The following is a 20,809-nucleotide window of genomic DNA, read 5'->3' as shown; positions in this document are numbered from 1 at the left end:
AGGCAACACATTTAAAATTGGTCAAAGCAAATAATGTTTTACATAGCCATCTGTGAAATGTAATGCTGTAATATATTATTGTGGCAAAGAGCATCAGATTCAGAAAAGGATTAGACATTTATATGACTAATACTTGCAGATACGCTATCTTTGGCCTTGTCTACACAACAGTTGAACCAATTTTGACTAAATCATCTTAGAAATTGCTGTAGTTAAATCAGCAAAGTCCCCTTGTGTGAGCACTTGTAAATCAGTTTGAGTGCCATTTCTTTCTTTAGCTTAAATCAGTTCCTTAACAACTTAAGTTGATATACGAGAAATCAATTCTTCTGTTTCAGGATATAAACCAGCCATTAGCTGCCTAACATTAGGAAGAAACTTCCCCCATAGGCATACTAGTGAATAAGTTAACCATCATAGGATTTTACACTTCCCTTTAAATCGTCTGGTGTGAGATGTTATTAGAGAAAGTATCCTTAACTAGGAGGTTCTTTGGTCTCATTTGATATGATCATTCCTGTGATTATAAAAAAGTCTAGTGAAACTCTTGTGAAACCCCCAAAATCCAACATTTCTTCTCCTTCCCCCAAAAAGGCACTAAGGGAGGCATGACTTTAATGGAACTGGCTTCTTATTGTCTTGAGAATGGATTCATATTAATCTGTTTTCCATTATTACTAGTCTTCAACACTCAAATGAGGTAGATTGTTGACTACTGAGAAGCAGTGAACAGTAACTAGCTAAATGGAAAAAATAATTTGTGAGTTTTTTTTAACATGAACAAAAGTTATCATTTCTAATATGTCCCTCTTACTGCCCCATTGTGTTTAATTTTAACAAATGTTACTGTATCAGAACATACTGTCTTGCACACTTTGTGAAATATCCTGGTGAATAAATCCATTTTCATCTTTTTATATGCTTGTTATCCCATCTTTCACATTTTACAGTTGCTTTGACATGCGGGAAGGTGGTGTGTGGAGTGGGCAGCGTATCACATTGGAGAATATAAAAAAGGTTAAAGTATAGACTCATAGACTTTAAGGCCAGAAGGGACCATTTAGTCCACTTCCATTTAGTCTGACTTCTGCACATAACCTACCCACTCCCGTAGTAGACCCATAACCTCTGGCGAGTTACTGAAGTCCTCAAATCATGATTTAAAGACTCCAAGTTACAGAGAATCCACCATTTATACTAGTTTAAACCTGCAAAAGCAGCAAAGAGTCCTGTGGCACCTTATAGACTAACAGACGTTTTGGAGCATGAGCTTTCGTGGGTGAATACCCACTTCGTCGGATGCCTGCAAGTGACCAGTGCCCCATGCTGCGGAGGAAGGTGAAAAAAAACTCCAAGGTCTCTGCCAGTTTGACCTGGTGACCTCCAAGAAGTCTTTTTTTCTTGCAGATCCGTCCCATCTTCCAGGCCTTGTAGTCTTTCTGCTTTCTCTTGATTACCTGTTTGAGATGCTTGCTCATCCAGTTTGGTGTGGAACCCTTGCCTACAAATTTTTCCCCTTGCTTGGGATGCAAGCTTCAGATAGCTTCTGCTACTTGGACTGAAAGTAATTTGAAGCCTCCTCCACATTCAGATCCTTGAGTTCTTCAGTCCTATATATTTTTGTCCCTCACTAAGCATTACAATGCAGATCCAACAGTGATTGACTGAGATAAGAACAGCAAGTTAGTCCAGCATGTATCCCTTTTGGGGGCACAGAGAGAGGATGAGATTGATACATATATAGCACATTATATTTTACAGGGAGATTTTTTTCAAAGGTACAGAGGGTCATTGAATGTGAATGGGATTTGGGAGTTCTCATTACAAGTAGTGAATGGGAGCTGAAAATCTCCCTCATAGATACCAATTTTGTTTTTTTCCTTTAATACAGTATGTTGTGTCTTGGAAAAGAATTGTAACAGTGTGAAGTATGTGATTAAAAATAAATAAATTAATAAATAAAAAAGGTCAGGCAATTCCATCTTCATTAAACTTTGATAGCACTTTGGTAGCGAGTCACAGATTTGACGAAACCATTGGCAGGTAGAAAGTAATCAGTTCTTCAAAGCAAGTAACAAATTTAAAAGTTTTTAAAAGCCATTGACTGGCAGGTGTATGGGAGAGCAGAATTTGGCTCTGTTTTGATACCATTTGGGTTGTTTTCAGGGAGATGACTTTCATTCCTCAATTAGAATTACCCAGTTTGGTTTTGAAAATGATGCTAAGGGCTTGAATGCTACCATACATTTGGAAAACTGTTTTTGATCTTGACAAAATATAAAAGCATTATGTATGATGGAATATGTCTCGGATACCAAAAGGCTGCTCTGTTTCATGTAATCTAACTGTAAGTGAATATAACAGGTCAAATTATACTGATTTTTTTTTCAGTGTAATGGAAAGGTTCATGAAAGTTGGGATAGCACTGATTTATTTTCAGTGATACAATCTGCTACCCCTGAATACTTTCTTTATATATAGCTTCCATGTAACTTCTGCTAGAAAAGAATGAGGATGGCAGAAAAAGGTGGTGCATAGTGTTTGAACTATATGCCAGTTCCTTTTGGAAACATGATTATACTTTGCTGTTTAATTCTGCTATTGATAGCCCCATGTCAGAAAGACAATATGTGTTTTTTATGAAAACTATGTGAACCACCTACAGCTGTGATACAGCGTTGCTATGCTGCAGAAGAATGTTTAAAATAGCATTCTGCTGTGTCAAGATTTTGCATAGGTGTAAAGGTTATGTCCCAGTTGTTTTCATAGGATCATTTTAAAAAAGTGTGTTAATAGTAACACCATCTCTACAGTAACTTGGGCTTATTAAACTATTTTTACTAAAACTCCATGCATGTGAGTGCTTCTGTTCTCTACTAAAGCACAATCTATGTTTTATGCAACAACTTGCCACTGCATAATTCATTATAGATTTTTTTTCTTTCAAATTGACTCCAGAGAGTCTACACAGCACCACAAGAGATTAAAAAGAAAAATGCACTTCATAAGTAGTCTGTAGAAGATAGAAGTATTTTGTGTTTCTTCAGGGAAGAAATATTGTAGAAGAAGTGCGATAATGTCTATGAATGAACAAATGGGAAAGTATTACATTTTTATTAGACATATTTGGTTACAGCTGGTCATATGTTGTGGAGAATTTGGTTCACATGTTTACAAAAATGCACTTTTATTTTTTGACATCATTTTGAAGCATGGGATTAATTTAAATAGTCTCATGTTATACAGGGTCCAGTTCACAATGTTAGAAAGAACCAGGAGGGTCTTCTGTCTAACAATAATCAGTTTAACAATGCATACAGTTTTGAATTTATATATGGTCCACTTATCCCTTACATTTGTGTTTAACTTCTAATTATGTCATCCTCCCCAGTTCAAATACGAGTGGAAAAACCTTTTCTAGGAATTTAGAGAAATGCATATAATATATCTTCTCCATCCCCAAACTGAGTTCTCAGTTATTAAATGTAAATGTTTTTATGAGGGATATTGGAATATCTATTCTGTCTTGCTTCCATGTGCTCTTCTTCGAACACTTGTTACCTCTTCAGACTCTGTACTATGAGTCACAAGTGATGTAATTCTCTGGATTTGCAAAACAAAACTATGTAGAGCTAACAAAATTCTATCCATTAGTGGTCCTGGTTTGCAAATGTAGTGTGAGATTTACAGATTTTAGCTTCGGTAGTGCCATCGGCATCTGATTTAATCTGTAGGATTAAAAGGTATTAGAAACAACTTCTTCCCTTAGCCTGTTCTCCCATATATGTTGTATAAGTACAGTAATGCGTAAATGACAGCTACCGATTTCTCTACGTTTTTTGTTTCTCCTTACAAACACTTCAGCTTGAGATGTCTGAACTTTAATAACTAAATACTGCATTGAGATATTGTCAGGAGCTTGCAAGTTGCGCAATATTGACATAAATGGAGCTAACTGCAGCTATTTTAGGACTTTAATACACACAAACATGCACCAGTTTAAATGAACTGAATTAGTTAAACCAGTCCAAGGACACGTTTATATTGGATTTAGACTGGTTATTGTTTAGTTTGCCCTTGTAAATTTACGGGGGCAAATAAATATGATAAACCAGGTTTAAATAATGTTCAGCCTCTGCACACAAAGTTGCCATGTTGAATTAAATTGGGTTAGAATTACACCTTTCCTTAAATTGTGCCAACTTTGTGTGTGGAGCAGGCCTTTATTCCTTAATGAGCACATGTATCTTGCAGAAACAGTGCGTCCCAGCATGCAGTTATCCCTCTTCTGAGTGGGGTCTCTGGAGGCTGAAAAGATCAAGATTGAAAATTGCATTCTGGACCAATAACTAGAGCACTGTGTGGATTCAGAAATGTGGATCTGCATCCACCAGGATCAACCCACGATCCGCTAGCCATCTTTTACTTGTATTCGCTTCCACGCCTGCATCAAGCTGTCTCAAAAGGGCTAGTGACGGGGGGGTGGAAAAGGGAGCGAGGGGGGGGATAGGGTCTTGCAGGGAAGAGACAGTGCGAGGGTGGGGACTGGGGGTAAGGGGCAGTGTGGGGATGGGGTCTCGAGAAGAAGGGGTGGCATGGAGGGAGAGGCTGGGAGCAAGGGGCTCATGAGCGACGGCACATGGCAGCAGCAGTGTGTGCTGCATCACAGTGGTGGGGAGGGGAGGGGTGGAGTGGGGCGCCGGGGCCCCGCCTGCTCCAATCCCTATGGCCAAGAGAGAGACGAGCTTTCAAGCCACACAGAGCTCTTGACTTCAAGTCTGAGAAAGGTACTAAGAGTGTCACAGCTAAATACAGGATTGAACAGATAGTTATCATAAGTATTCAGCACATAAGTATTTAGCACATATCATAACTATTTAGCACACCATTCAAGGGGAAGTGGCCCGTTAACACCCCTGTTGTCATAGGACAAAAAGGGGAGTGAGACAGTCATGTCTCGTGAACACCTCCTGTTAGTTGGGTGTAAACCTGCAGAGTGTTTCTCTGCTTCTGGAGCCCCTGTTGGCTGTTAACCTCCTCAGGTGGGTCTTTAGTGGCTCAGCCCTCTAGCCAAATCAGACACAGTCAATATGCATGAACAAACCCCTTCCAGGATAAAAGATTCAACTGTGCCTGTCCCTGTGCCCTTGTTCAAGTCTTTAGCCCTGACTCTGGGCTCAGTCCTCAACCTCTTCTGGGCTAGCTTTAAGTCTGTGCCTGTCCTGGTATAGAGCAGTGCCCTTAGGGCTTTCTCCCTGGAGACTCTTTGCCTTATCAGTTCTTATTGCCCCAGTTGTCCAGCCATGCCACTCCTTCATTTCAGCCCTCTTCTGGTGGGGGGACCCGGGCCTGCCGGCTACTCTGGATCCTAACCCAAGAAACCTACAAATAACAGCGATGTGCTGCTTCCTTTTAATGGTTCCTTTTAATGGTTGCTGCCGCTATTCCCTGGGCCCCTTCCCACGTAGCCCCTTCCACTTCACCCTTACCTCAGAGATGAAGTTCTCCACTCCTCTTCTCTCTCACCAAATATCAATGCCACCAGATCCAATCTTCTGGTTGTCCCTTGAGCCACCTGCAAGGAGCACCTTTCTTACGGCTCTGGTCCCAGCCAGGAGCTGACCTGCTCATCACCTACAGCTCCTTTTAGCTGAACTTGCTGTGCTCTGATAGGCTGCAGGGAAGCAGCCATTCTAGGCAAGCGTGGAGGACCCACCTTCACTGCTCCTTTTATGGGGCAGGTTTTGATAGGACTGTGAGGCCTCCAGCAGGAGACCTCAAAGGGCCTGGTACACCCCATCACAAGGACTTAGTGGGTTACAGATTGTTGTAATAAGCCATAAATCCAGTGTCTTTTGTTAAAACCGTGAGTTTTTGTTTCTAGCAAAGTTATGGATTTAAGCTCCTGGGTTCATCTTTTGAAGGTGTTGTGCAGGTTTCCTTTGAGAATGAAGGCTGATAGATCAGTTATAGAGTGATCCCTTTGTGAAAAGTGTTCACTCGAAGGTGATACAGTGTTTATTTTTTATCAGTTTCTGGTGTGACAGTGCAGTGGTTGTTGTCTGGTGTCACCCACATAGTTGCTATTGGGGCATTAGTGCACTGGATGAGGTACACCCCGCCTTGTGATAGGCAGGTGTAGGGCCCATAGATCTTGAAAGCAAATCATTCTGTATCTAACCTATCAGTCCTCATCCTCAAAGGAAACCTGCATAGGACTTTCAAAAGACAAGCCTGGGAGCTTAAATCCATAGCTTTGCTAGACACTTGAAAATGGTCTTAATAAAGGCACTGGATTTATGGCTTATTACAACAATCTGTTATCCACTAACCCCCCCCTTTGGTCTATGACTACGGGGGTGTTAATGGGCCACTTCACCTTGAATGGTCCCTTAGAATATATGCTAACTACTTATGCTAAATTGGTTTCAGAGTGGTAGCCATGTTAGTCTGTATCAGCAAAAAGAAGGAGGAGTACTTGTGGCACCTTAGAGACTTTGGGCATAATCTTTCGTGGGCTAAAACCCACTTCATCGGATGCATGCAGTGGAAAATACAGTAGGAAGACACACACACACACACACACACACACACACACACACACACACACACACACACACACACACACACACACACACACACACACACACACACACACACACACACACACCATGAAAATATGGGTGCTTTTTCATGTTCTCTTTGTATATATATCTTCCTACTGTATTTTCCACTGCATGCATCTGATGAAGTGGGTTTAGCCCATGAAAGCTTATGCCCAAATACATTTGTTAGTCTCTAAGATGCCACAAGTACTCCTCGTTCTGTATGCTAAACTGTCTGTTTGATCTTGTATTTAGCTGTGACATTCTTATTACCTTTCCCAGACCTGAGGAAGAGTTCTGTGTAGCTCAAAAGTTTGTCTTTCTCACCAACAGAAGTTGGTCCAATAAAAGATATTCTGTCACCCACCTTGTGTCTCTAATGTCCTGGGACTGACATGGCTACAACAATACTGACTTAATAAGGCATACCCAGTTTGAGTTCTGTCCCCACTAAAGAATCCTTTCCCCTCTAACCTTAAGGAAGCTCTCCAAGTTCCCCAACCACACACTGCCCCCTGCTCTCCTCAGTCCCTTCTTACATCTTACAAAATATCTTGCATTTAGCCAAGGTAGAAATACACTGCTCTGGCCATTTTTTAACTCTTGGGCATTCTGCTAACTTTCACCACTTGGAGGCAACACATCATTTTCCTGTTGATTTCTCTCCTTGCAGCTTGCTTGCCCTGCTAAAGATCTGCTCAGGTTTTTGCCCCAGGTGCTATTGCCTCAGCTGAGAAACAAAAACTAAAAGGCACAAGTTAATATACACATCTCTATCTCCAAGCAGGCAGGCATGCAAGAACAAAGCGGAAACTCACAACCCAAATGTATTCATCAGTATAATTGATCTGGCCGGTCTGTTTTTTTAACATCCTGCAAGTGGAATTGAAGCTGAATCAAAACTGCTTGACTTGAGTGGGGCTAGGCTTTATTCTTAAAGCAGCTTTGTGGCCATGCCATGAAAAAGTAGACTTTTCCTGCCCTCAATTTTATACAACAACTGTGCGAAAACCCTCTCTTGGCATTCCAGTGAATATGCTCACTTGGGCAAAGTAACCATTTCAGCAAGTCATTTGTAACTAGCCCTTAATTTCAACTTGGAAAGTTGTCAGCTGGGAGTCAGCTGGTGGGAGGAGCAGAGGCGGAAAAGACTGGGTACAACATTTCCTCATCCAGACTATCTCATGGTTGTGTGACAGGTCAAACACCACATACCCAGTATATACTAGCATTGCCAGGCCACAGAAAATAGGTCAGATAAAAAAAATAACAAAACAAAATACACAAACATATTTGGAAGTAGTTCACTATATTTAACAAGGGAAGATGGATCAATGGAGTATCTATGATTAAAACTCTTAGAGTACGTCTATACTACCCACCAGATCAGCGGGTAGTGTTCGATGTATCGGGGATCAATTTATCGTGTCTTGTCTGGACACGATAAATCGATATACTAATTGATGCCCGTACTCCACCTAGGCAGGAGGAGTAAGCGCAGTCGACCAGGGTGCCGTGGCAGTCGACTTGCCGCAGTGAGGGCGGCCAGGTAAGTTGAACTAAGATACTTGCATATCTTAGTTCGAAACACCCCCCCTCCTCCTCCCCAGTGTAGATCAGCCGTTACATTGGGAGTAAACTTTACTTTTCTCTTCTGCAGGGTGTAAACATGAATAATTTGGAAAAATGCAAGCACTGCTCTCCATAACTGATGCTTTAAACAAACATACACATTATATAATGATGTTTAATGAATGGCAATTTGTACTTAACACAATAAAGATTTCTTAGATAAGTTGTGAAGTAAATCTTTCAGTGCAGTTCCCTGATGATGTTACATCTTTCTATCAGTCAAGTGTTGTAGGCCTTTTACTTAGGAATCTTATAATAGAACATTGGACAGACACTTTGACACACAAATTAGAATTTTCTATATTAAGCTAAAACCCAAGATAATTCTACATGAATATTTTCTACTTAAATGTATTCATTTATCTAGGCATAAACTTTTTCAGTTTCATTAACATTTGATGTACCACAATTTCATCAGAACACAGAAAAAATTCACTGTGCAATACTTAGCACAAATGTCCAAAATGCGTGGAATACATAATTAAGTACACAGTTAAAAGGAATTGGTTAACTTAGTCTCCTATACGATGCAGGAACGGGTTGAGGTATTTGGACTACATGTAACCTACTTAACTAGTAGGGTTTTTTTTTTAATTTATTTTTTAATTTCCAAATTTCAGGAAAAAAGTATTATGTGGCCTATTAATTTTTTAAGCAAAGGCAGTATTAAATATGGAAAAGCTTATTGAAGTAAGTTTTTAAGCAATACAGCTATTAGATACTTTAATCTGTTAAAAAAACTCAATCAATGAATACGTATTTCCACTGTGTACAGTCTATTGGAAATGCGAGGAAAGGAGGAGTGATGAAAAGGAGTGGTAATAATTTGCCTATTGCAAATGCTCTCTGATTCCCCCTTTCTTTTAATATGAGTTGCATTTTAAAAATTAGTTTCTCTGTTTATTGTTGCCACTCTGACTGATGGCAGCAAGCCAAGGAAGGATTTATAGTGCAATAGCACCAGGTTATAAATATAAAACTTACAATGCTGATCAGGACACAACTGCATTCAACTGGTTGATTTACTAAATTAGATCTGAATGCATCAGATTCTGCTCTCCATTACACCAGCAGAAGTCTGGAATAACTCCACTGAACTCAGGGCAGTTATTCTAGACTTCTGCTGATGTAACAGAGAGAGCAGAATTGGACTCTTCTATTTAGATGCCTACATATTACCATTACTGTATTTGTATTAAATAATACATGGCTCGGCACTTCACAGGCAAATAAAAGACAAAGTCCCTTCCCTGAGAAGCTTACAGTCTGAGGGCTAAAGCATAGTGTTAAGACACAGCCCTGCCTGGTGGTTAGTGCAGAGGTGCACCACTGCAGCTGGTGCTCCAGGAGGCATCACATTTCTTTAAGGTGCAATGACTCCTGGAGCTTCCAAGAAGCACAACTGTAGCATTACTCTCCCTTTCGCATGAAACTGGCTGATATGGAGAGGTGAGTTCACAACTGTTGTTTTCCTGAGGCCTTAACCAGTGCTGCTAGCAGCATTAGCCTAGAGGAGTCCTTGCCATTCACTTCTACTTGGGTCAGTCATAAGGGATAAGCCCCTGGTAATCTCTTCTTCCTTTCTGTAACCACATGGGACGGGAACAACCTGATCCTAAGTTGAAAAACAAAACATTGTATATGTGGACAAGCACCGGGGATGCATTGGTGTGGGGGGCATGACGGGAGGGAGACAGGAAGAGAAGGGCTTCAGAGAGTAAGTAATGTGCTTGCTGAAGTTGTGAATGCAAGTATTATGAGGATCATATTTTTGGTGGTTATGATACTACTTTCTACCTTCCTTTACACCAGCGGTGGGCAAACTTTTTGTATGACAGGCCATGAATGCTCACAAAATTGGAACTGGGATGAGGCCGGGGCGGAGGGGCGTGAGGACTCTGGCTGGGGGTGCGGACTCTGGGATGGGGCCAGAAATGAGGAGTTCAGGGTGCGGGAGGGGGCTCCGGGCAGGGGCACAGGGGCAGGGCCAAATTAACCTTTTGTGGGCCCTACACCAAATGTATTTGTGGGCCCCCATGAGGGCAAGGGGAGGTCAGTCCTCAGTGCAAGGGGCTGGCCGCTGGCAATAGGGTGTGGCATGGTGGGGACGGCCCCACTCTGCCCAGCCCAGTGCGAGGGTAGTTGCCAGACATACAGTGATCTGCCCGGCCCTGTGCTGCCAGTATGCCTCTTCCCCCTGGGGGGCAGGTGCATACCGTGCCACACAGCGCCCCTGCCCAACACTGCCCCCTGACTCCCTATGGCCAGAGTCCCCCCCTAGACCCGCTGTGCCCAGCACCCCGCAGACACTTCCACAAATGCAGAGCGCCCTGCACAACAACCCCTGCCCACAGCCCCACCACAGCTGCCGAGTACCCCACACAGAACTCCTACTCTCTAGTGCCTAAACACACACAGATCTTCCCCATCCCCTCAAAGCCCAGCACCCTCCAGACAGGGCCGGCTTTAAGCCGATTCACCCGATTCCCCGGGATCGGGCTCCACGCCGAAGAGGGCCCTGCACCCACACCTAAGGAGGCCCCGCTCCGGGGGTCTTCGGTGGCAGGGGGTCCTTTGGTGCTGCGGAAAACCCGGAGCAGACACCCCGCCGCCGAGTATTCTGATCGGGCCCTGCGGGTCATAAAGCTGGCTCTGCCTCCAGAGACCCACTCCTCACACCCGCCCCCCCGCCTCTCGGCCGCACTCACCAGCTCTTCTGGGAGGCAACTGTGGCTTCTGGGCTGAGCCAGCAATGCAGCCAGGACTGGTCCCAGGGCGGGGAATCACACCAGCCCCTCAGGAGTGGTGAGATCAGCCGGGCCAGAGCCAGGTGGCTCCGCTCCGGGGCGATAGGTGGGGCCCCACAGGTGGTGGGAAGGAGAGACTGCCCAGAGCTGGAGGTGCATCAGGGTTGGGGCAGGGGGTTAAGCTCCAAGGGGGGTGGCTCAGGAGTGCAAGCACTTACCTCACGTCCCTCCTATGTGGAGGTGCAGCCAGGAGGCTCTGCTGCATGCTGCCCCGTCCTCAGGCACCACTCCTGCAGTTCCCATTGGCCGCGGTTCCTGGCCAATGGGAGCTGCAGGGGCAGCGCGTGCGGTGGAGTCAGCGTGCAGAGCGCTGTGGCAAGAGAGGCAGGAATAGAAGAATACGGTCTCTGTTAACTAGGGATGACAAAGACAGTTGGATGGTCCACTATACTGGAGGTAGCAGAATGGTGAAGGAGGATGGGTATGCAGAAGAGGCTTTTAACTTGAGCAGCAAGAGGTCAGTGACAGCTTTAGTGTTAGAGTATGAAAGCTGAGGTTAGAGGATTTAGGAAAGAATTAGTAGAGAACTTCTTCAGTGTAGCATCTGCTCCTGCTTAAGTTTGGAGGTAAAGAGAGGAGTTCTTTTTGAATGGAGGGGGGTGGGGTGAGGTGAGGTAATGTTCTGAAGGTGGAAGGAAAGGGTACTGGATATTACTTTGCTATGGGCTGCATGAGCAAACAGATAGGTTCAAGGGTCAGGCTGAAGATTAGAATGAGGGAAGTATAGTAAACCACAAAGTTTTGAGTTACATTTAAGGGAAAAACTCTGCAATGACTTATATCCAGTGCAACCCCCGTGCAGATTTTGGCCCTGTTTCCAAAATTGGGCATTTAGAAACTGGAAGATAGTGGCCTATATTCTGTCTTTACATCTATGCAATATAAAAATGAACTTTGTTTTGACTGCACATGTCTGTGGGTAGAACTGGGCCCTCTGTGTTTTGTATAGCAGAATATTGAGTGCAGTGAGAGGTAATAGTGTGAAAAATCTTATTATTATCCAAAGTGAATGAAGTGGATTTTCTTGTTAAGAATTTAAATGTCAGCGTTAGAACTAAAATATTTACTGTGCAATATTTTCCTTTACACAACTTCTGTTCTCCCTTTCTTATAGGAATTTAACAGTGGATTTAGAACATGGAAACTAAGACTTTGGAAAATTGATTTAATACCAAAATAATTGTTTAAATACAGTCTTAATAAAGATTAGCAGGGTGATTATTGAGAGATAATGTACTCTGACTCAAAATCATGTCTTGGTATTAAGTATTACTGTTTAAGTATGCAATAAGAAAAGAGCTATTTGTGTTAAAACTGTTTATGGTAAAAAGCAAAAGACTGGGTTCTGGGGTAAATGTGTCTAATGTTCTTTGCTCATGTAAGAGAGTTTGTTGAGGACAGAGACCTCAGATATAAACTTATGAGGACTTTTTCTCTAATGGTCCAGAAGTGAAGGAAAGTTTTGTTTGCCTCTCATTCTAGGTTGTCTCATGTCTCTGATTCTTTCCAGCTAGCTATAGTTTGAGACCGGTCTTACCATAGTCAGGGCGAAAGGTTTCTGGAAAGCCAGAGCCTGTGTCTCATTAAGGGTATGGCTACACTTACGGTTTGCAGCGCTGGTCATCCAGCTGTGCAGGGCCAGCACTGGTGTGTGGCCACACTCTCAGCTACCAGCGCTGGTGTGTGGCCACATTTGCAGCATTAGCAGCGCTGTTGGGAGTGATGCATTATGGGCAGCTATCCCAGCATTCAAGTGGCCGCAACGTGCTTTTCAAAAGAGGGGGGTGGAGTGGGGTCTAGTGTGACAGGGAGCGGGGGGGGAGAGAGTGGATTTTTGGAGCCAACACTGTGTGTTAGCTTCCTGCCTTGAAAAATCAGAACATTTTTCCCACCCCTTAGTCTTAACTCTTAATTGCAAACAGCCTGCAGCCAACACAACTCCCTGCTGTTTCATTCGCTTCCTGCCTGCCTCTCATTTGATTGTTTACAGCCAGGTACAGATGATCACAGCAAACAGGAGCTCTGTTTGTTTTTTAGATAAGCAGCAACGGCAACGGAGCTCCGCGGAGCTCGTTCACAACAAAACAAAGAGAGGCTGCATAACAAAACAGAGAGAGTAATTTATAAAAGCATTCTGGGATACACCTTATACCCTGGAGGCCAATCACAGCGCTGGTGTGTGGCCACACTTGATGACCAGCGCCGCAGCACCAGCGCTGGAATCCTTATTCCCCATGCTGAGTGAGGTGTACGGCCAGCGCTGCAGCCAGGGAGTTGCAGCGCTGGAAGTGCCCTGCAGGTGTGGCCACTTACTAATTGCAGCGCTGGTGGAGGCTTTCCAGCGCTGCAAATTGCCAGTGTAGCCATACCCTCTGTGGTAGTAGCTTTTTCACCTGCTCCACATGCAAAGGATCTCGCTCTTAGCTATTTTTTCCTGTGTATATCGCCTGTGTATCAAATCTCCATCTTTCTGTAATAAATACAGCAAAACCCATCCTAGAGAGCAGACATATTAGCACTTTTATGTTAAAAGTGCACCTCAAAGTGTACCCAAATGTAATGATCACAGTTCTTCTTGACCTTTATTAGAACACCACCATTAAACAGTCTTTTGTAAATCTCTTGAGTGGTCAGTCACTGATGGTAGTTTTCACTGTCTTATTTTCCAGTTGGTTTTGTCAAGAGAGTGGGACAGCTTATTGATAGTGCCAAGGATATTCCAGTGTATCATTTATGTTACTTTAGTTACCTATATTGAAGGTCAGATTTTGCCTTGGTTCTTCACATGTGAAATCAACAGGAGCTCCATGTGTATCTGAAGGCAGAATTTGACCCTGAATGCAGTTGTATCTGGTACAGACTTGATTAGATTTACAGGCCAACGACCAGTTATCTGTAACAAATATGCTACTGTGGGAGACGTCAAACATTTAATAGGAAGTTCTTAATGTGCTCTGTTTTGTATTCTGAATATTGGATGTGAACATTTAGACCTCAGTGCTGCTTAAATTTATACATGAGTAGCGCATTGACTTTAATAGGACTAGTCCCATGATAAATTAAACACGTGTAAGTGTTTGCAGGATTGGGGGAATAAAAATACCATGCTGGATTCTAGTGTCTGTGGTGGTTTTTTTTTTTTTTTTTTTTTTTTTTTTTTGCTAAAAGTAGTGTCTCAGCTAGTGTCCTGCTCCTTGTTCCTCAGGAAGAATAAATAAAAAAATAAAAAAATAACCAGGGCAAAAATGGTTGCAGTATATTTTGTTTTAGAACAAATGTAAACCTTGTCTGTCAAGTAAAGCTATATTTTGACTAAATTATTTGTAACAATTTATAAAGGAATTTAGCAGAGACTAGATTTAAATTATATTTTTACAGTTGGACATTGGATAATCATTTAGATCCTTTTGAACCATAGCAAATGTTCTGGAAGAAGCTTCTATTTATTGAAATATAATGTTGCCTTGACTTGTTTCTGAGAAGTGTGTGTGTGTGTGTATATTTATATATAGGGCACAAAATGAGTGTGTAACTTCCAAGCCTCTATGAATAAGGAAGGAGGCTTGTCTGCTTTGAGTTTCACACCATCCAGAGATACAGAAGGGATTTATCATACTGTGTCTAACTTTAAGAAGAATTTATGGTAGAGTAGTAAAAGATTGGATCCATTTTAGGCTTAAGTGGTTTCAATAGAGAACTTGGAAAGTATTGATTAAAAAAGGGCTAAATCTGAAAGAGAAATGGAAAATGTGGAAAATAAGGATTGATGTGTGTGATGCTTTCCTAAGAATACTGAAGATTTGGAAGTTTTGAAAAATCTAATCAATGACCCGGAAAACAGGCTCTGATTAAGAAATGTCCAGTTGGAGGGAGTTCCTGAAAGCATGGAAAGAAAAGACACAGATTTTGTTTTTGCAAGGGATTTTTACTGTTATGGAGCAGTATATTTTGTAAAATCATACCCAATTCTGATTAATGTCTAAAGGAAATAGTTCAGGCAATGCAGTTCCAAAATAGACATGCAAATTTATCTCTAGTTTCCATAGTTCGTGAAAGACTTTATTTTATCTAAATTTAAATTGGAGAGTGCTTAAGTTAAAAAGAAGACTGAAACATGTGTGACTGGGCGAGGAGTTACTTTTTCCTGCTAGATAAGATTTGCCAGTGGAATCCAGATATATCTGTCTCTTTTCTCATGGATGTTACAATGTTTCAGAATAAGGAGGCAAATAGAACCATAAATGGTGGTAGAATCTCTCCAGAGAATCTTTTACTCTCTCCAGTATAAAATTGCTAGCAGTTTTGTTTTATTTAAATACCCAAGAGATGTCTTTATGTTCTTTATGTGTTTCCTATTAAAAGCTTTTTGCCAAGAACTATGTTTGAGGAGTCTGGGTAATTTCATTTTATTGTAAGGCATATGGCAGATTAAGTCCTAGTATTTTTAAAGAGGACCCTTATTGCCAAAATAATTTTTAAAAAATTGTGAAGTTATATGCTTAATGTCTCAAACAGCAAAGGGTATAAAATTAGCTTGAAACAAATGTTTTACATAGTTTAGTTCAGTTATTTGCTAAATGCCACTTTCACCTTTGCTCTTTGAGACAATCAGTTCTTAAGTTTACAGTTCTCAGTTTGGAAAAAGGCTTCATCCATTGAGGCTTAAGGCCTCTTTATTCCCAAAAGCACTTTAAGAATGCGTTAACTTTATGCATGTGCTTAAATGCTCTGCTGAAGAGGGATGGACTGAAGCACATACTTAAGTACCTTACTGAATTATAGTCTCAAAAAGGACACTTGCACCTGTGCAGGCTATGACAATACACCTTATATAAGTCACATAAGGAAATACACTTCATATTTCAGGCCATGTCACCTGCCCTGTCTTCTCATGCGATAGCGTTAATGAGGAGCCCTGAGGGGCAAGGCTAGAATTACTACCTGTGAATCTCTGACGTGTACTGGCATGGCAAGCCCCCATCTTTGCATCTCCTGTGAAGCCGCTGAATCCATGCAGTTGATAAGAGTAACCGAGGGAGATTTCCACACTACATCTCAAGGTGTTTAATAAGTAAGTTTTTTTTCCTGCTGTGAGGTTTTCTACAGAAGATGATGATTTGGTTCATTGTTTATAAACATTTGATCAACTCCAGCTGTGTGTGTGCTTCTTAGCTTGCTAATACTGTAATATTAAAGATTTAAACTGTCCCAAGAAGCCTCTGAATTTACCTCTTTGTTGACGTGGGTAGTACATCTCATAAACTTGCCATATCTCTTCAGATGGAGACAGTTTTCTGGCAGTGTAGATCACAGTGCTTTCCTGGGTTTACATTGCAAAAGCTACCTGTATAATGAAAAAAGCCAAGTACCTATATCTTTTTCCAAAGGAAGCTTAGTTTCTGCAAACATCAATAACATTTGTAGAACTTTATCAACATTACAGAGTTTTTGCAATTTTCTCATGCCTCTGACTTTCCGGTGTCCCAGATCATAACTCCCAGAGTTGGACTGCCAGGAAGAGTACTGTGGAGGCATTCCTAAATTGAACTGGGCTTTAGTTTGGAGGAGGAATGGGAAATCCCAGATCCCAGCAATGCTACTATCTATAGAAGCCTGGATTCAGGCCCATATACAAACTTTGCAGCTCAAAACCATCTTCATTTTGGAGAAAGAAATAGTTGCATTGTGGTAGAAAGGACTCATAACTGCTCTGTCCAATCCTGATGTTTTTACTCAGGATAAGATTTTATACTGGTGCAGTGCTCCTAAGCTATAAGGCCTGCAATTTAATTTTTAATTTACATTATGTATCAAACTCGTGTATGTTACTACTGTGTTTTTTTTCTTGGTGTAGAAGTCATTTTGTTTATAAAGGTTTACTAAACACTTAAACTTATTTAGTATAGGGTAAACACACATTTTTCCTTTTCCTTCGGTTGCAGTAAATAGATAAGTATTTTGCAGGGGCCTTATGATACTTCATTATTGAAGTGGCAGTGTGGGAACTGTTATTTGTGTGTTATACTTGAGCCAATTCAACATTTATTATTGTAATGATATAAAATCATGCTGTTTGTTGGCAGACTTGATCTTGGCCATTAGAAAAATTGCATCCTCCTGGTTTTATGCATAATTTGGGAATTTAAATTTTAAAATAGGTTGGCTTGTACTTGATCTCTCTAAAGGTTTTCAGAGTATAGTGACAATGTATTACTCATCATCAGTATCAACAGTATCATTCATCCTATTTCCTATTTGACTAAAGATTGCATCCTCCCCCCCGCCCCCCGTCTATCATATCTGTTATTTCTAATGTGTTCCTCCCAATAATATTGAGCTGATTTTCTCTCTCTGCTTGTACTGGATGTAGTAGTAAACTTGAGGTGGCCTTGTGATACGGATGCTAGCATTAGACTGACAGTTTAGCTGTTTTTCAGGTTTGGAGGTAGTGAAATTGAGAATGGTGCAGTTTCTATTATTATTTTATGTGTACTGCCATAACACTTCAAGTTCCCAACCGAGATCAGGGCCTCACTATGCTAGATTAATAGGTGCTCCTCCAATGGCTAGTTGCAGAACACACACTGGTGTTATCTTTGCACCACATGCCAAATGCAGAGCTTGGGCCTGGAGCAGTTTCTAAAGTTGTTGCAATGCAGGCACATAGTAGGAGACAGTCCTGCCCTGAAGTGCTTGTGATCTAATTAGATAAGACAAAGATTGAAAAAGGAAGCATTATTCCCCCCTCCCTTTTTTTTTAACAGGTGGGGAAGTAAAGCATGGATAGGTTGATTTGCCAAAGATTACCATAGATAGGATGGGAGGTGAAGGCAGCAATAACAAAAATAAATATGAAAAAATTGGAATATGGGAAATCTGAATGTAATGAGTACAACAAACCAGCAGTTAGGAAATACAGACAATTGATAAGGGAAGCTTAAAGTATCAATGAAAAATATGTGGCCAGTAAGGTTAAGGACAGTAAGAAGGAATTCTTCAACTATAACTGAAATGAGTAAAATCCTAATAATGATATGGGTTAGATCAGGGGTGGGCAAACTACAGCTCGGGGGCCGAGCTCCTGCTGGGGAGTGCGGTCTGGGGCTTGACCTGCTCTGGTGCTGCAGCCGAAGAGCAGGTTTGGGGGCCTCTCCTTGCGGCTCTCAGAAGCAGCAGCATATTCCCCCTCCGGCTTCTACCTGTAGGGGCAGCCAGAGAGCTCCGCTCTGCACGCTGCATGTTGCCCCCGCCCCAAGCACCACCCCCGCAGCTCCCATTGGCCAGGAACCGCAGCCAAAGGGAGCTGCAGGGGCGGCGCCTGTGGATGGGGCAGTGCACAGCAGAGCCACCTGGCTATGCCTCTGCATAGGAGCCGGAGGCGGGACATGCCACTGCTTCTGGGAGCCGCTTGAGGTAAGCACCGCCTGGAGCTTGCACCCCTGAGCCACGTCTTGCACCCCAACCCCCTCCCCCAGCCCTGATCCACCTCCCACACTCCAACCTCCTCAGTCGCAGCCCGGAGCATGCTCCTGCACCCCAAAAGCTTCATCCCCTGCCACACCTCAGAGCCCGCACCCCCAGCTGGAGTCCTCACCCCCCCGCCCCGCACTCCACCCCTCCTGCCCCAGCCTGGAGCCCCCTCCCTCACCCTGAACTCCTCATTTCCGGCCCCACCCCAGAGCCCACACCCCCAGCCAGAGCCCTCACCTCCTGCACCCCAACCCCAGTTTGTGAGCATTCGTGGCCCGCCATACAATTTCCATACCCAGATGTGGCCCTTGGGCCAAAAAGTTTGCCCACCCCTGGGTTAGATACTAGATAAGAATGGTAAAACTGTCAATCATGATGTAGAAAAAGCAGAAGTATTCAATACATATTCTGCAGTGAAAGTGAAATACTTTCTAGGAGAAAAAGCCATAGCAAGGTCCATCAGTTAGAAGATAAAGCTAGAAATAAGGTGCACATTTTTAAGTGAGGGTAATTAACCATTGGAACAATAGTGGTAGATTCTCCATCACTGGAAGTCATTAAATGAAAACTGGATATCTTCCTAAAATATATGTGACAACACAATCAGAAGTTATGGGCTTGATACAGGAATTACTGGGTGAGGTTCTTTGGCCTGTGTGATGCAGGAGGTCAGATATGATGATCATGATTGTCCCTTCTAGCCTGAAAAATATCTATGAATAAAATCCCATAGGAAACTTGTGTAATATCTGGGTATTGAACTTCTATCACGTGGGCCCCAATCAAGTGCCGTTTGTTAACCATAAAGTCATCCTTCTTCTTAGATTTCAGTGTGTGTAAGACTGTAAATGATGAGTTTCTGTATGGTCTGTATGCATATTCAGATCCCACACTTTATGAAAGAGTAAGAGTTTGTCCTGGTGTCCTTGGTCAAAATGTTCTCTCACTATTGTGCAGCATGCTGCAAACCAGTTGACAGCTGCCCTCCACTTCAGAGATAGCTGCTTGTCAGCAGTGCTGTAAATACATTTCACAAAACATTTATGGCTCCTTTGTGATGAAAAGTGCCATGCCTGTGTAACCATATTTATAGATTCTGGGGACTGATGGCACAGCCTGCATTGTGGTGACTCTGTTAGTTTGAGACAAGAGGGTGCAGAGCTGAGTATCGTGGGTCTTTTTAAAAATTCTGTTTTAATAGTTTTCATTAACAGATTGTCCATCTGCTTTCCATGAATGGAAGATGGATTTCGGAGTTAAGTTAACCTGCTGAGTGCACAAGAAAATTATTCGTGATTAACTTTCTTGAGCAGGAGCTGCTCATGGTAGTAAGCACTATGCCTTGGATTTGCACTCTTGGGCTCTTGTTTCTACTTAATATAATATATTGTCAGATTAAGGCACCTAATGCTTTTCTTTTAATTAATCTCCAAATTGAAAAGAACTTAAAAAATCAGTTGTCTAGTTTAAAAAATTAATGACAGATAATAACAAAACTCAAATCCCTGCCCCATGCACCTGACTATAGTTGACGAGATCCATGTGAAACATGGATAATATATATTCTACTCTCTGTGGGGTTTGGCTCCCAGCTTGTTTACACATGCTCCTGCTAGCTCAATGAGAGCTAGAGAGAGTATAAACAGTAGTATTGGTAGCATAGGCAGTGGCAATTGCGGCCTGGCTACATACCCACAAGGCTCAGGTGGGGTTGCACTCAGCATGGATATGCTGCTGTCCATGCTACCGCAGCTACCCTGCTCTTTATACTCAGACTCGCTCTCATCGAGCCAGCGTATGCATTTGCAAGGTGGAAATTGCACCTCTAGCTCATCGTGTAGATGTAGACTAAGCTGTCCAAGAGCATTCTTCCCTTCCCATTGTCATGGCTGCCTAGCCTACTTCTGAACCTTCCCACCGTAGCCAGTTATTTTTTTGTTTTCTTGAAATATTTGGATTAGAAGAGCTTCCAGGCATAGACTATGAGCCAGACTCCCCACTGCCTTGCAAGTTGCGCAGTCATTTCTGTCTGTGCACAATGGGTGTCAAGGGCTACCAAAGGAGAATGTAAATGACTACCCAAGGCACAGAGCAGTGGAGAATCTAGCCCTGTGTGGTTTTGATTTTCCTGCAGTCATGCACACCTACAGTGCTAACATTTATTTGTCGTTCAGTAGCCCTCCAACCCCAGTTAGCATCAGGACCTCACCATGTTAGACACAGAGAAAGATACAGCCCATGCTCTGAAGAGCTTACATTATAACTTAAGACAAGATACTACCAAATGGGGGCAGC

At 42.4% G+C, this 20,809-nt stretch overlaps 1 protein-coding gene across 7 annotated transcripts in view; it reads left to right on the top strand.

The window, feature by feature from the left end:
- The window catches only part of DIP2C (disco interacting protein 2 homolog C), a 474,517-nt gene that overhangs the window by 87,453 nt on the left and 366,255 nt on the right, over positions 1–20,809 (top strand). The gene's annotated exons all lie outside the window — the stretch shown is intronic.

This window comes from Mauremys reevesii, linkage group 2, assembly GCF_016161935.1.
Source record: "Mauremys reevesii isolate NIE-2019 linkage group 2, ASM1616193v1, whole genome shotgun sequence".
Classification (NCBI taxonomy): Eukaryota; Metazoa; Chordata; order Testudines; family Geoemydidae; genus Mauremys; species Mauremys reevesii.
The sequence above is the reverse complement of the archived record's forward strand: the minus strand, read 5'-3'. Positions and strand labels throughout refer to the sequence as shown.